A 14,845-nucleotide genomic window follows, 5' to 3' on the forward strand; every position below is an offset into this window, starting at 1 on the left:
CGCAGCCAACGCGATAAACGGGTTGTCAATCCCTTCACGGTCACTTACGAGAGTGAGATCTAATAGATATGATAAGATAATTTTTTTGGTATTTTTATGATAAAGAGAAATAAAGATGCAAAGTAAAATAAATGGCAATAGAAATAGCTAAGTGTTGGAAGATTAATATGATGGAAGATAGGCCCGGGGGCCATAGGTTTCACTAGTGGCTTCTCTCAAGAGCATAAGTATTACGGTGGGTAAACAAATTACTGTTGAGCAATTGATAGAATTGAGCATAGTTATGAGAATATCTAGGTATGATCACGTATATAGGCATCACGTCCGTGACAAGTAGACCGAAACGATTCTGCATCTACTACTATTACTCCACACATCGACCGCTATCCAGCATGCATCTAGAGTATTAAGTTCATAAGAACAGAGTAATGCTTTAAGTAAGATGACATGATGTAGAGGGATAAACTCATGCAATATGATATAAACCCCATCTTTTTATCCTCGATGGCAACAATACAATACGTGTCGTTTCCCTTTCTGTCACTGGGATCGAGCACCGCAAGATTGAACCCAAAGCTAAGCACTTCTACCATTGCAAGAAAGATCAATCTAGTAGGCCAAACCAAACTGATTATTCGAAGAGACTTGCAAAGATAAACCAATCATACATAAAAAAATTCAAAGAAGAATCAAATATTGTTCATAGATAATCTGGATCATAAACCCACAATTCATCGGATCTTGACAAACACACCGCAAAAGAAGATTACATCGAATAGATCTCCAAGAAGATCGAGGAGAACTTTGTACTGAGATCCAAAGAGAGAGAAGAAGCCATCTAGCTAATAACTATGGACCCGAAGGTCTGAAATAAACTACTCACACATCATCGGAGAGGCCATCGAGTTGATGTAGAGGCCCTCCGTGATCAATGCCCCCCTCAGTGGAGCTCCGGAAAAGATCCCAAGATGGGATCTCTCAGGTACAAAAGGTTGCGGCAGTGGAATTAGGTTTTCATGGTGCTCCTGGATGTTTGGGGGGTACGTGGATATATATAGGAGGAAGAAGTAGGTCGGTGGAGCAACACGGGGCCCACGAGGGTGGAGGGTGCGCCCAGGGGGTAGGCGCGCCCCCTGCCTCGTGGCCTCCTCGAATGTTTCTTGACGCCCACTCCAAGTCTCCTGGATCACGTTTGTTGAGAAAATCACGTTCCCAAAGGTTTCATTCCGTTTGGACTCCGTTTGCTATTCCTTTTCGGCCAAACTCTAAAATAGGCAAAAAACAGCAATTTGGGTTGGGCCTCCGGTTAGTAGGTTAGTCCCAAAAATGATATAAAAGTGTAAAATAAAGCCCACTAACATCCGAAATAGATAATATAATAGAATGGAGCAATCAAAAATTATAGATACGTTGGAGACGTATCAATTCCCTAGGAGGAAGGACTGGAGCTGTTGGCAGAGATCCACAGAGGAATATGTGGCTCCCACATATGGTCAAGGGCCCTTGCCGGCAAGGTTTCTTTTGGCCCACTGCCCTCCAGGATGCAATGGCCTTAGTAACCAAGTGTGAAGCGTGCCAGTTCCATTCAAAGAAGAATCGTCAACCAGCTCAAGCTCTCCAGACAATCCCTCTTTCCTGGCCATTCTCGGTATGGGGGCTCGACATACTAGGCCCCTTTCCCCGTGTTGTCGGGGGCTTTGAGTACTTGTACATTGCAATCGACAAGTTCACAAAGTGGCCCAAGGTGGAGGCAGTGAGAAAGGTGACAGCACAGTCGGCCGTCAAGTTCTTCAAGGGACTAGTCTGTCGTTTTGGTGTGCTAAATAGAGTCATCACCGACAACGGCACGCAGTTCATGAGCCGCACCTTCTTGCAGTACATACAGGACGTCGGCAGCAATGTCTATTTTGCTTCTGTTGCACACCCACGAAGCAACGACCAGGCTGAGAGGGCAAATGCTGAAGTATTGCGAGGCCTCCGGACAAGAACTTTTGATATCGTACACAAGTGCGGACGGCGCTGGATTGATGAATTGCCAACGGTTCTTTGGTCAATCAGAACGACACCAAATCAAGCCACCGGCCAGACCCCTTTCTCCCTCATTTACGAGGCAGAAGCAGTTCTCCCCATGGAACTCATGCACGGGTCACCTCGAGTGCTCGCTTATGATGAGCTTGAGCAAGAGCAGTTGCGGCAAGATGACGCAACGCTCCTTGAGGAAGATCGTCTTCGGGCGGCTGTGCGAGATGCATGCTACCAGCAAGCCTTGTGTCGCTATCATAGCCGTAAGGTTCACCGAAGGTTTGAGGAAGGCATCCTTGTTCCTCAGCACGTTCAGTCGGCCAAGAATTCCAACAAGTTGACGCCAAAGTGGGAAGGCCCTTCTCGGGTAATACGAGTCACCAGGCCCGACGCAGTCTGCTTGGAGACCGAAGATGGTATTCCAGTGAGCAACTCCTGGAACATCGAACATCTTCGCAAGTTTACCCATAAGGCATGGTTGTCGGGCTCCCCGGCAAACCACCTTTTGTACAAGCCTTGCCGGCAAGGCATGTAACCCTTTGTGCAAAGCCGGGCACTGACCCTGAGCACAAATAAATGAAGCGCTGGCGCCCTAAGTTTTAGCATGCATGCTAGGTTGAGTCTCTCTCTGTGTTAGGGTTGATAGTGCTCGGCGGCAACTAACCCATAGCATAGAGGTCGAGTATGCATCTATCTGTTTCTTCTCGTCATTTTTGGTTCGCAGGGTGCGTGGGCATTTCTGCTGAGCTATTTTGGAAGAAAGAGAACATGCCAACACCCCGACCCCGATAAGCCAAGGTTGCCGGGGGGCTGCAGGTCTAAGGATACGATCATGGCAAGCCAAGGTTGCCGAGGTTTGCGACATCAGATAAGTTTCTTTCCCCACTCTGTGCCTCCGTATGAAACTTGAACGTACGAGACTTCGCTCTCTCTCATACCATCTTGCTCCCTCTGTCCCGTGTCCGAAAACCTTACTTTGGGCCGGAACTTGGTTGTAGTGTGGTGGGAAGGGGACAAGCAAAGGGCCTAATCCTACTCAGCCCCTACCTCTGCCAAGGGCGTGAGTGTAGCCGAGCTATAGAGTAGAAAGACGGCAAGGCCTGTTGCTGGGGTACAATGTTTATCTTAAGATAACGAGGACTCGTTCCTTGGTGTGGCCCTCACCCACGCGCAAACAAAACTTGGCAAACACCCTTCTCATCATTAATACGTTGCTTACAAGTACAATTCGTATGGAATGCATACATGAGCAAGGGGGTTACGAGATTTAAATCTTACAAAGGCTCGTAGGCTAAAAACTAAAAAGAGATAAGATGCCCGTAATCCCATTCTTGTCCCTCTCCTCAGGAAACAGAACAAGATCGCGGAAGGGAAAAAGGAGTGCCTAGGCGAGGTACGAGCAGCAGACTACACCAAGAGAACATATCGGGGATCCTCCGATAGGAGGCCGGTGATGACGGTGTCGAAGGAAGAGCCGGAAGATGAGGCAGCGGTCCGGCAATACGCAACGAAGGCGTTGAGGCCATCATACTCCGACTTGACGGCCCGCCACCCACCTTCTTCGTCTTCCCTGTCCCTCCAACACCATCCGCCCAAGGCGACAACCCCAAGAAGTTCAAGGAGCTCGCGATGCAGATGATGGTACTGTCGGCGTCGCCCAGGAACGGTGTGCCTGACGCCTAGTCGGACCCGTCATCCTCCCGCCCACTACTCTCGTCGTCATTGTCGTTGTCCTCCTCGTCACTCTTGCTCGAAGAGGAGCTTTCGACATCAGTCGAGCTCTCCGCACAGCACCCTAGCATGTGTCCCGAGCACCCAAAGACCTTGATGGAGAGCAAATCGCTCTCCGCTAGCTTGAAGCAGAGGACGTGCCCATCCATTAAGCAATGGGCACGTGCGAAGGTTTTCCAGCCCTGGCGAAGGAGCATCACTTGAGGGGCGGGGAACCCTGCATTCACCCACATGTCGCCATGGCAACACCCCTTCATGTGAAGCCTCAGCCGCAGTGGCTGGTCGATCTCCAGCACCCTCGCGAACGCCCGAGGAAGACAAAGGCGGCGCTGCAGCGGCCCATGCAGCTGCAGGATAAACTCGAGCACCGAGTCCCTGACATGGCCACTCGGCGAAGCAGGAGGAGTTGGCGAAGGAGATGGCGACGGAGACGGAGACGACGTAGGCATCCCCCTTCCACGGCCACCTCTGCCTCGACCGCCTCGCCGACCGGGGCCCTGTCTGGCGGCCCCGCCTCGAGCATGGCTGTCACCCTGGGCATCTGGCTCTTCCTTGGCCACCGCAGCCCTCTGGCGGGAGGAGGACCTAGTCGCCTCCGCAGAAGAACGGTCGCGGCCATGCCCCCTCGCCATGACCGTGAGTGGGGATGGAGACGAAGGAGAGACGCAAGGAGATGCTCTTCCTCCTGCCCCTGAGTTCCCTTTTTATAGTTGGGGAGGCGAAGCCGAAAGACTAGCTCTACGCCCCTGAAGAGCCCGCTCGAATCTGGCTCATTAAAGTGGCAGCAAGCGAGGCCATCGACCACCCTCCCAGCCCAATCGAAGGCACGTGAGTATCGACCCCCGCACGCCTTCCCATATTCCATGTGTCTGTCACCTACCCCGCATCGTGCATTCGGCATACGTGGCGTAAGGAGCAGGTGTAGTGGGAAACGTGGAACGACGGTTCCGAGGCGGAGAGAGTAAATGAGCGGCGGCTCCGTCGTTTCAAGAGAACATGCAAGCCGCCTCTTTACTATTCACCATGGATGACGCAAGCATGTTGTGGTCATTCCGCGCACGACCCCCGTGTCAGGCATTCGACATGGGTCATGGGGAAGCGCGACAGGTAAGGGAATTACCGCAGTAAAACTCTGCCCGCATGCCCGCGCACCGTTCTGGGCCCGGCCCAACAACGTGTTACGCTTATGTGTGGCCCAGGCCCGGGGGCTCCTGTCGGTGTACAAAAGTACGGGCTCTCCTTTTTACCCCTCTACTTGTGCATGGGAAGTCAGAGCCGCACCTACAGCCACGCTTAGTGGGGCAAAGGAAGGAAGCAGGAGCACAAGACAACCAGAACAACGCCAAGACCAGAGACACAAAGAGCAAGAGGGCGAGGTGGACTCCCCCGGCAAGACCCTTGCCGGGGCGGCCTCCGCAGCCCCGGCGAGAGCCTTGCCGGAGCAACTTGCCCAACGCCAGCAGAGCGCGCCACCCTTCAGCCCAAGGGTTCCAACACCATCAACCACATTGGAACCAAGGCACGGGAGGCACCTCCATGGTGACATACAAATCTTTGTGGAGACAAAGAGCCCACAAGACTAGACGATGACCAGAAGACAAGACTGTCGGTGTCAAAACCGGCGGATCTCGGGTAGGGGGTCCGGAACTATGCGTCTAGGATCGATGGTAACAGGAGACAGGGGACACGATGTTTACCCAGGTTCGGGCCCTCTCTATGGAGGTAATACCCTACGTCATGCTTGATTGATCTTGATGAATATGAGTGTTACAAGAGTTGATCTACCACGAGATCGTAATGGCTAAACCCTAGAAGCCTAGCTTGTATGACTATGGTAATGAGTATCTCCTTTCCGTACTAACCCCTCCGGTTTATATAGACACCGAGGGGATCTAGGGTTTACATAGAGTCGGTTACATAAGAAGGAATCTTCATAATCGGTTGCCAAGCTTGCCTTCCACGCCAAGGAGAGTCCAATCCGGACACAGGTACAGTCTTCGGCCTTCATATCTTCATAGCCCATCAGTTCGGCCCATGGATAACAGGCCGGACGCCCGAGGACCCCTTAGTCCAGGACTCCCTTAGTAGCCCCTGAATCTAGCTTCAATGCGAGGAGTCTGGCGCGTAGATTGTATTCGGCATTGCTAGGCGGGTTCCCCCTTCCGAACTCCTAGTTGATCTTCAGATGTGATGATTGTATCCGGACTTGTATACACAACCGCAAAGGACATAATATTTCGTGGGTTCGACCCACCGACCACCTTTTGGTAATATGACACCACGCCTGCCTAGCCACTACTTGCGAACCGTTTTAGTCGGCCCGTCGCCCCACGTCCCAAGACGTGGCCTTATTGGCACATCTTATCCAAGCGGAGATCGTGCCTCCCTTTTTTAAGGGATTTCTATCGACCCGGACATGGGAAACCCAACCGTCGCTTGGGTACAACTCCTTGGAAACAAGCAAGTTTTTGAGGCTCGAGAGGAGACGTTTGATATTTGCAGCCTTTATATAGGGGTACAGACCCGTCTTTTTCTTCCACGCTTGCCTCTTCCTCAACCCGTGCTACCCCAAGTTCCAACACCCGGGTTTCGGTCGCCACCAGCCCTAATCATGTCTGAATCTAGCCGTCAAGGCCGGTGGGTAGCTTCTTCTGTTACGGAGGAAGACATTGCAAAGCTTCGGGCGGCGAGGTACCTGACCGCTAAAATCCGTCATCGGCTTCCTACCAAGGGGTAGGTTATTCCCACCCCTAGATCCGGCGAGAGGGTCGTGTTCGTGTCCCACTTCCTCTGTGGGTTGGGGTTTGCACTTAACCCCTTCGTCCGACGGCTCATGTTCTATTACGGGCTAGACTTCCACGATTTGGCCCCAGACTCTATTCTTCTTATCTCGACATTTACCGTCACTTGCGAAGCCCTCCTTCGAACTCCTCCGTACTTCAGTTTGTGGATCAAGACCTTTGGTGTGAAGCCGCAAGTGGTAGAGGGGGCGCAGGCCGAGTGCGGCGGCGCCATAGTGAGCAAGCTTGCTAGCGCCGTTTGGCTGAAAGGATCCTTCACCAAGTCTTCTGATCTGTGGCAGCAGGGGTGGTTCTATATCACCGAGCCCCGCAGCTCCAAGTGGGCAACCGCGCCCGCATTTCGATCCAACCCCCCAACTCAGCTTGCATCGTGGATTAACAAGGGGCTAGATTGGGGATCAATGAATGATGTGCGAACTCTGCAAAGTCGCATCCGAAGCCTCATTGAGAGGGACATCGACATAGCCAACGTCGTTCATGTAATGCTAGTTCGTCGGACCCTGCCGTGCCAGCGACGGCCTCTCTGCCTATGGGAGTTCAATCCAGAAGGGTCGCGGACTCTTCAGCACTTCTTCGGCACAACACACAAAGGAATGTGGAGATTATTTGATGCGGAGCATCCCAAGGCCATCCCTGTGGACCCAACTACATCTCCTACGACACCTCTTGGACCCATGACACGAGCACATGCAAGAGCTCTTGAAACCGAGGTGACATCTCTCCTCTCACATTTCTACTTTGATGCACATGAGACATGGCTACTACCTCATACGGACACTTTGTGCATGCTTAGGTATCATGGAGAAGCTAAGGAGCAAGGAGAAGATGAAGAGGAAGATGGATGTAACGACGGAGAAGAAGAAGTGATGAAGAAGAAGCTACAGGCTTCGGACAACCGGCCAGGACCGGACGTCCAACGACCTCCAGGCTCCGGACAACCGACCCAGTCCGGACGTCTGACACTTCCACACCCAAGCCAAAACAATGGACTTCCGACGCTCCATGGACGAGCGACGCTCCTCGGCCGACCGACCCCGGCCGGACGTCCGACCGAAGACCACCCGAGCCGAATCTACGGACGTCCGATAGGCACCGGACGTCCAGACCCTCGCGAGCCTCTGGACGACCGGTGACTCCCGGACGACCGACGCTTGTGCGTTGTTTCGTGTTGGGCCACAGCCCATGTACCCCTTCGCCCCCCTCTTTTGCACTAAGACTATATATACTCCACCTCGTCAAACTTTCTAGGGTTAGCGTTGGTTTAGCTCATTTTAAGAGATAGAGCTACGCTCATCCACATCAGATCTACTCCTCATGAGAGACTGCGGCCTCTTTAGAGAAGATCCCTTTGGATTCAAGACCTCCTTGCGGAGATGAACATCAATACCTCCTCACGAAGAAGACCGTTACCCTTGTATCGTCCCTAGTTGATCGTGTACCGTGTGAACTCTTATGTATCCGAGGATCTAGCACATGTGTGACTTTCTTGTGTTGGTTTAGTGATTCTCTTGTGTTTCCCTTGTGTTTCCCCTCTTTTTCCCCTCGCGTTCTTCGTTTTCTTCGTGGGATTACGCTCCTTTCGTGAAAGATCGGGCAATTAGGGTCCTACCCTACATCATCTTGGTATCTAGAGCCACGTTGATCACGATTTCGGAGCCTCCCTCGTTGTTTTCTAGCCTTGTTTTGTTATTTTTCGTCATAATTCGAAAAAATTCCCCACAAAAATAGCCCCAATTTTTTTTTGTGTTTGTGTGTTGAGATTTTGTTGGTTTGGATCCGTGGATTTGCTTTGTTTTGAGTGGATCTAGGTTTTCACCCCTTTCCCCACCCTTTCCATCCAAAAAAATCCTCCGGATTTGACCATTTTCGTCATCCCCATCACGAACACGTGAAGTTCTTCCCGTGCCCGAAATTCACCCAGGCACCAGACGTCCGACCCAGCCCGGACGTCCGACCCAGCCCGAATGTCCAACCCAGCCAGGACGTCCGACGACGGGACGACCGACCCAACCCGGACGTCCGACGAACCCTGACGAAACTGAATTTTTTTTCAGTTTTGCTCCACCACCGCCCCACATTTCCGCATACGCACTCCTACCACCTATACACCATCACCACTTCCGCATATCACCACCATTGCTTAACCGTTTCATACTCCGACGACAAGTGTTGCCACTTCGATCTTTGAGAATTTGAGTTGCGGTCCCGTATCCTTTTGTGTTTCGGCTATCTAGGTACGGTTCGACATCAACATCACCGCCGCTCATCTTCGCCACGGACGCGTCATCAACAACGACCACCTCGACTACATCTTGGTATTCGGTCCACCATTTTGACACCATACCGTAAGCAAGAACGGTAACCTTGTCTTAGTATCGTGATACATCATTCTTTCCATTACATTGATAGCCATCATAGCCTTACTCCTTTGCGTTGCTTACCCATCGAGACTAGCCATTGAGTATTCCCGGCAACAAGACTTGTGCACATTAGTGATCATACTTCCCATAGCATACATACATCATTGTTGCATATATTGGTATCATCTCTTGTGTCACAAAGTTGTCATCGCATGCACAATTGCTATCTTGGTTCGTCAAGCATTGCATGAGAAAAGAGCTCAAGCATCAAAGAGCCAAACAAGCTTTTAAGCAAGAACCATAGCATCATACAACATTAAGATTGTCATACTCGATCATCTTGGATCATATCATCGAAACAACTTGCATAGAACATACTTGGGATAGAAGTCATTGCATTTTTGCTAAGTAGGTTGTGCACAAGCTCTTTGTATCCGCCTATTGTGCAATCGTGCTAGCGTCTCTGTAGTGTTGTGCAACAAGAGCATTTTTGTGGATCCCACATTTTGGCTCACCCTTGGTTGCACGACCCCACTTATCTTTTGCGTGTGTGTTTCCGTGTACCTTATATGCTTGGTCTACTTGTTACATTGCATCTTGCGAATCTTTTCCAACATTATTGAAGCTCACTTACAATTGCATCAAATTTTGTGCCACCATCCTAACCAAGCTCCACCATAAGCTTTTACTTGTGTAGGTGTGAGAAACCGACAAGAGCTAGTACCAATTATGCTATTTCCCTGTCCTATATTGGAGTGATCATCGATCCACTTTCAACTTCGGTCAAGGTACATTTGGTATTCGTTCTTCTCTTTCTACCACTCAAATTTTTCTTGGGATGATGAATAGGCCGAGTACTTCTACAAACCCACTCTTCATTGAGCACGACGTTGATGTGAACTCCTACGTCACCAAGAGCCACCTCTTTGGTGCACAACGTGCTTTGCATCAAGAGCAACAAGCAATGAGCGAACGCATCGACAACCTCGCTGCCGACTTGCGACTCTCCAAGAAACGTACAAGGGACTACTTCGACCACAAGCTCGACGATCACAAGCAAGAGAATGACGCAAGGATGGACGAGATTCGCGCTTTGTTGCTCAACCGCTCTTATTCCACTTAGTCTTCATCAAGAAGGACCCGCTCAAGTCGACACTCCAACTTCACCATCCCCGGCTCAAGTACACCGACATCGAACACTCTACGCCGTGCCGCGCGCAACGATCGTCAAGCAAGCCTCAATCCTCTACGCGACACCAACTCTCAAGAGCATCAACGACGTAAAACCCAAGAGGCTTTTGCATTAGCACGAGAACGGCAACGACAACTCCAACATGAAGAGGAAGAGCGAGTGCGTCTACACCAAGTTGCACAAGATGCTGAAGCACAACGCCAAGAACAACAACTCCGTGAAGCTCGAGCACTTGAGGCACAACAAGCCCTCCAAGATTCAAGTCGAGCCATAGCCAACCGAGGCCGACAAGCTCGAGAACAAGAAGAACCATTTCGTGAAGAACTTCATGAACAACGACATCAAGCTCGCGTGCACCATCACGTTCCTCAAGTTCCTCCTCGAGCTCGACAAGCTCCTCCACCAGCTCACCAAGAACATCAAGTTCATCAAGAGCATGAAGAGAATGGACATCCTCCACGACAAGTCCAACATGAGGTTGACGACCCTCCTCACCAAGAGCGACACGAGCTTGACAATCATCTACAACACGGGCGTCATCATCCCTGACCCCAACACAATGAAGAGCAACGCTATGGAAAGCTCAAGTTCACCATGCCCAAGTTCAAAGGAAGCAATGATCCTGAAGAGTACCTTTCATGGGCATTGAAGGTCGACAAAATCTTCCATTTGCACAACTATGAAGAAGAGAAGAAGATCACGATGTCATCCCTTGAGTTCCAAGACTATGTCCTCATTTGGTGGGAACAAGTTATCGAGTGCCGAGAAGCAAGAGATGAACCACCCATCACTACTTGGGCGCAAATGAAGGATGTCATGAGAGCACTCTTTGTGCCTACCTACTACAACCGTGACCTCTTAAAGAAACTCCAACTACTCAAGCAAGGAACCAAGAGCGTTGAAGAGTACTACAAGGAGATGGAGATTGCCATGATAAGAGCCAATGTCACGGAAGACGATGAGCAAACTATGGCACGTTTCTTGAATGGACTCAACCATCCTATCAAGAAGATCGCCGACTTCAAACCATACTCGAACCTCATCGAGCTAGTGCATCAAGCTACCAAAGCGGAACGTCAAGTGCAAGACGATTTCAAGTATGCCAAGTTCTCATCCAAGTCCTACGGCTTCTCCAACAACCAAGCTTCAATGACTCCAACACCGTCTATCAAGCCTTCTACAAGCAACATCGACAAGTCGAGTTCCAAGAAAGCTTCATCAACTCCAAGTCATCCTCCTACTACTAGCAACTTCAAGCCGAGAGCTTCATCATCATCCACTCCAACCGATGAGACCATCAAGACAAGTTCCTTCAAATGCTTCACATGCGGAGGCCGAGGCCACAAGTCCTATGAGTGCACCAACAAGCGGACAATGATCCTCAAAGACGACGGCACCTACGATTCAATGAGTGAAGGAGAAATGAACGCTCTTGAGAAAGTTGCCATGCACCGGCAAGTGAACGATGAAGAGGAACAAGTCTTTTGCGATGAAGACTCAAGTCCCGCTCTTGTCGTCTCCAAAGTCTTGACTCTCCAACATCACCAAGAAGAAGACCAAAGATGCCACATATTCCACACCAAGGCCGGCATCAATGGACGATCCGTCAAGGTCATCATCGATGGAGGGAGTTGTCATAACCCCGCAAGTGAAGAACTTTGCTCCAAGCTCCAATTGCCCAAGACGAAGCACCCACATCCATACAAAGTGAAATGGCTTAGCGACTCCGGCACTATCCAAGTCGAGCACCGAGTACAAGTCTCCTTCAAAATTGGCGCCTACGAAGACACCTTGGAGTGCGACGACGTTCCAATGGCTGTTTGCCACATTCTCCTTGGACGCCCATGGCAATTTGATAGAGGAGTCATCCACAACGGCCGAACGAACCACTACATATTCAAGATGAAGGGCAAGGAGTATGTCCTTCGTCCAATGTCACCAAGCCAAGTGATCGCCGACAAGCAAGCCACCCATCATGGAGACCATAGTGAGAGAGCGAGCCACCAAAAAGAGAGTGAGTGCCACAAGCCCAAATTGAACACCTCCACGATGAGCGAAAAGAAGAACTTAGTCCTATTTGTCACCAAAAGTGAGATAAGAGGAGTGTGTGAGAAGCCATCTAGTGTCCTACACTATGTCCTTGTGTGCAAGGACAATGCACCACAAACTAGCACTTCTCACACTCTTCCTCTAGTGTTATCTTCTCTTTTGCAGGAATTTCACGATGTTTTCCCTGACGAGCTACCTCCGGGACTACCTCCACTACGAGGCATTGAGCACCGCATTGACCTCATCCCTGGAGCACCGCTTTCGAACAAAGCTCCCTACCGCGTCAACCCCGAAGAAACCAAAGAAATACAAAAGCAAGTAAAGCATCTCATAGACCATGGACATGTGCATGAAAGTTTGAGCCCTTGTGCCGTCCCGGTCAGTCTTGTGCCAAAATGAGACGGTAGCTTTTGCATGTGCTCCAATTGTAGACATATCAATGCTATCACCGTTCGCTATAGGTATCCCATTCCACGCCTTGATGATATGCTTGATGAGCTTAGCGGTGCCACTATATTTTCCAAAATTGATCTTAAGAGTGGTTACTATCAAATCCGCATACAAGAGGGTGATGAATGGAAAACCGCTTTCAAAACCAAGTTTGGCTTATATGAGTGGTTAGTCATGCCTATGGGTCTCTCGGAAGCACCGGGTACTTTTATGCGTCTTATGAATCATGTCTTTCGCCCTTACATTGGTGCGTTTGTTGTGGTCTACTTCGATGGCATCCTTGTTTTTAGCAAGTCTCTCAAAGAGCATGTCACCCATGTCCGAACCATTTTGGAAACTCTTCAAAAAGAGCATCTCTATGCTAATATGGAGAAATGCCTTTTTGAAATTGACAAGCTCGTTTTCTTGGGTTTTGTTGTTTCCTCTAAGGGTGTTCATGTTGATGAGTCCAAGATCAAAGCTATTAAGACTTGGTCACAACCAACCAATTTGCATCAAGTGCGTAGCTTTCTTGGTCTTGCGGGTTTCTATCATCGCTTTGTGAAAGATTTTAGCACCATTGCTTCGCCTTTGCATGCTTTGAGCAAGAAGAATGCGCCTTCTATTTGGGGACCATCCCAAGATACCGCTTTCAATGAGCTTAAGAATTTGCTTACTCATGCTCCCGTGCTTGCATTACCCAACTTTGACAAACCCTTTGAGATTCTTTGCGATGCTAGTGGTAATGGCATAGGAGGTGTGTTAACGCAAGAGAAGCGCCCCATAGCTTACTTTAGTGAGAAACTCTCCGGCGCGCAACTCAATTACCCCATCTATGACAAAGAGCTATATGCTTTAGTCCGCGTTTTGCATGAATGGGAACACTATCTTCGCCCTCATGAGTTTATCATTCATACCGATCATGAAACGCTCAAGTATCTTAAGGGCCAAACCAAGTTGAACAAGCGTCATGCTAAATGGAGTGAATTTATTGAGTCTTTTCCTTATGTCATCAAGTACAGTAAATGTAAAGAAAACATTGTGGTGGATTCCCTTTCTCGCATATGCATGCTTTTTACTCAACTTGAATTGGATGTCATTGGCTTTGAGCACATAAAAGACTTGTATGAGCATGATCCTACCTTTGCTACTCCTTATGCCAAGTGTTTGACGCATACCTCTTGGGAACGCTATTACATCCAAGATGGATATCTTATGAGAGCGAACAAACTTTTCATCCCCGAGCCTTCTCTTCGTTTGTTGCTTTTGCAGGAATCTCATGGAGGAGGCTTAATGGGACATTTTGGACGTGACAAGACGTTCGCCACGCTCTTGAAGAACTACTTTTGGCCAAAGATGTTTTGCGACGTCAACCGCTTCACCAACCGATGCTCTACATGTCGCAAAGCTAGGTCCAAAGCTCAATCCCATGGCCTTTATATGCCTCTACCAATTCCATATCAACCATGGGAAGACATTAGCATCGACTTTGTACTTGGTTTGCCTACGACTCGAAATGGGAAGGATTCGGTATTTGTCGTTGTAGACTGTTTCTCAAAAATGCCACATTTCATTCCTTGCAACAAGATAGACGATGCTTCACATGTTGCTACTCTCTTTTGTAGGGAAATATTGCGTCTACATGGAGTGCCAAAGACGATCGTCTCGGACCGCGACGTCAAGTACCTTAGCTACTTTTGGAAGACCCTATGCGCCATGCTCGGAATCAAGCTACTTTTCTCCACGGCGTATCATCCACAAACTGATGGCCAAACGGAAGTTACCAATCGCACACTCTCCGCTCTACTTTGAGTACTCATCAAGAAGAACATCAAGGAGTGGGAGGAGTGCCTACCTATCACCGAGTTCGCCTACAACCAAGCAAGACACTCAACAACTGGCAAGTCCCCCTTCGAGGTCGTCTACGGATTCAACCCTTTGTCACCATTGGACATTCTCCCTCTACCAGTCCAAGAGCGCATCAATTTGGATGCTAGTGCAAGAGCGACACATCTCAAGAAGGTGCATGAAGATACAAGGAACACCATCGAGCGCCAAGTTCAATGCCTTGCGTCCAAGCTCGACTTCAACAAGCACCCTATGGTCTTCAACATTGGTGATCTCGTGTGGATACACCTTCGCAAGGACCGTTTTCCACAAGAACGCAAGTCCAAGCTTCGACCTCGAGCGGATGGACCCTTCAAGGTGCTCACACGATACAACAACAACGCTTACAAGATCGACCTCCCATGCAACAAGTA

This window comes from Triticum dicoccoides, chromosome 7A (genome assembly GCF_002162155.2).
Source record: "Triticum dicoccoides isolate Atlit2015 ecotype Zavitan chromosome 7A, WEW_v2.0, whole genome shotgun sequence".
Lineage (NCBI taxonomy): Eukaryota > Viridiplantae > Streptophyta > Magnoliopsida > Poales > Poaceae > Triticum > Triticum dicoccoides.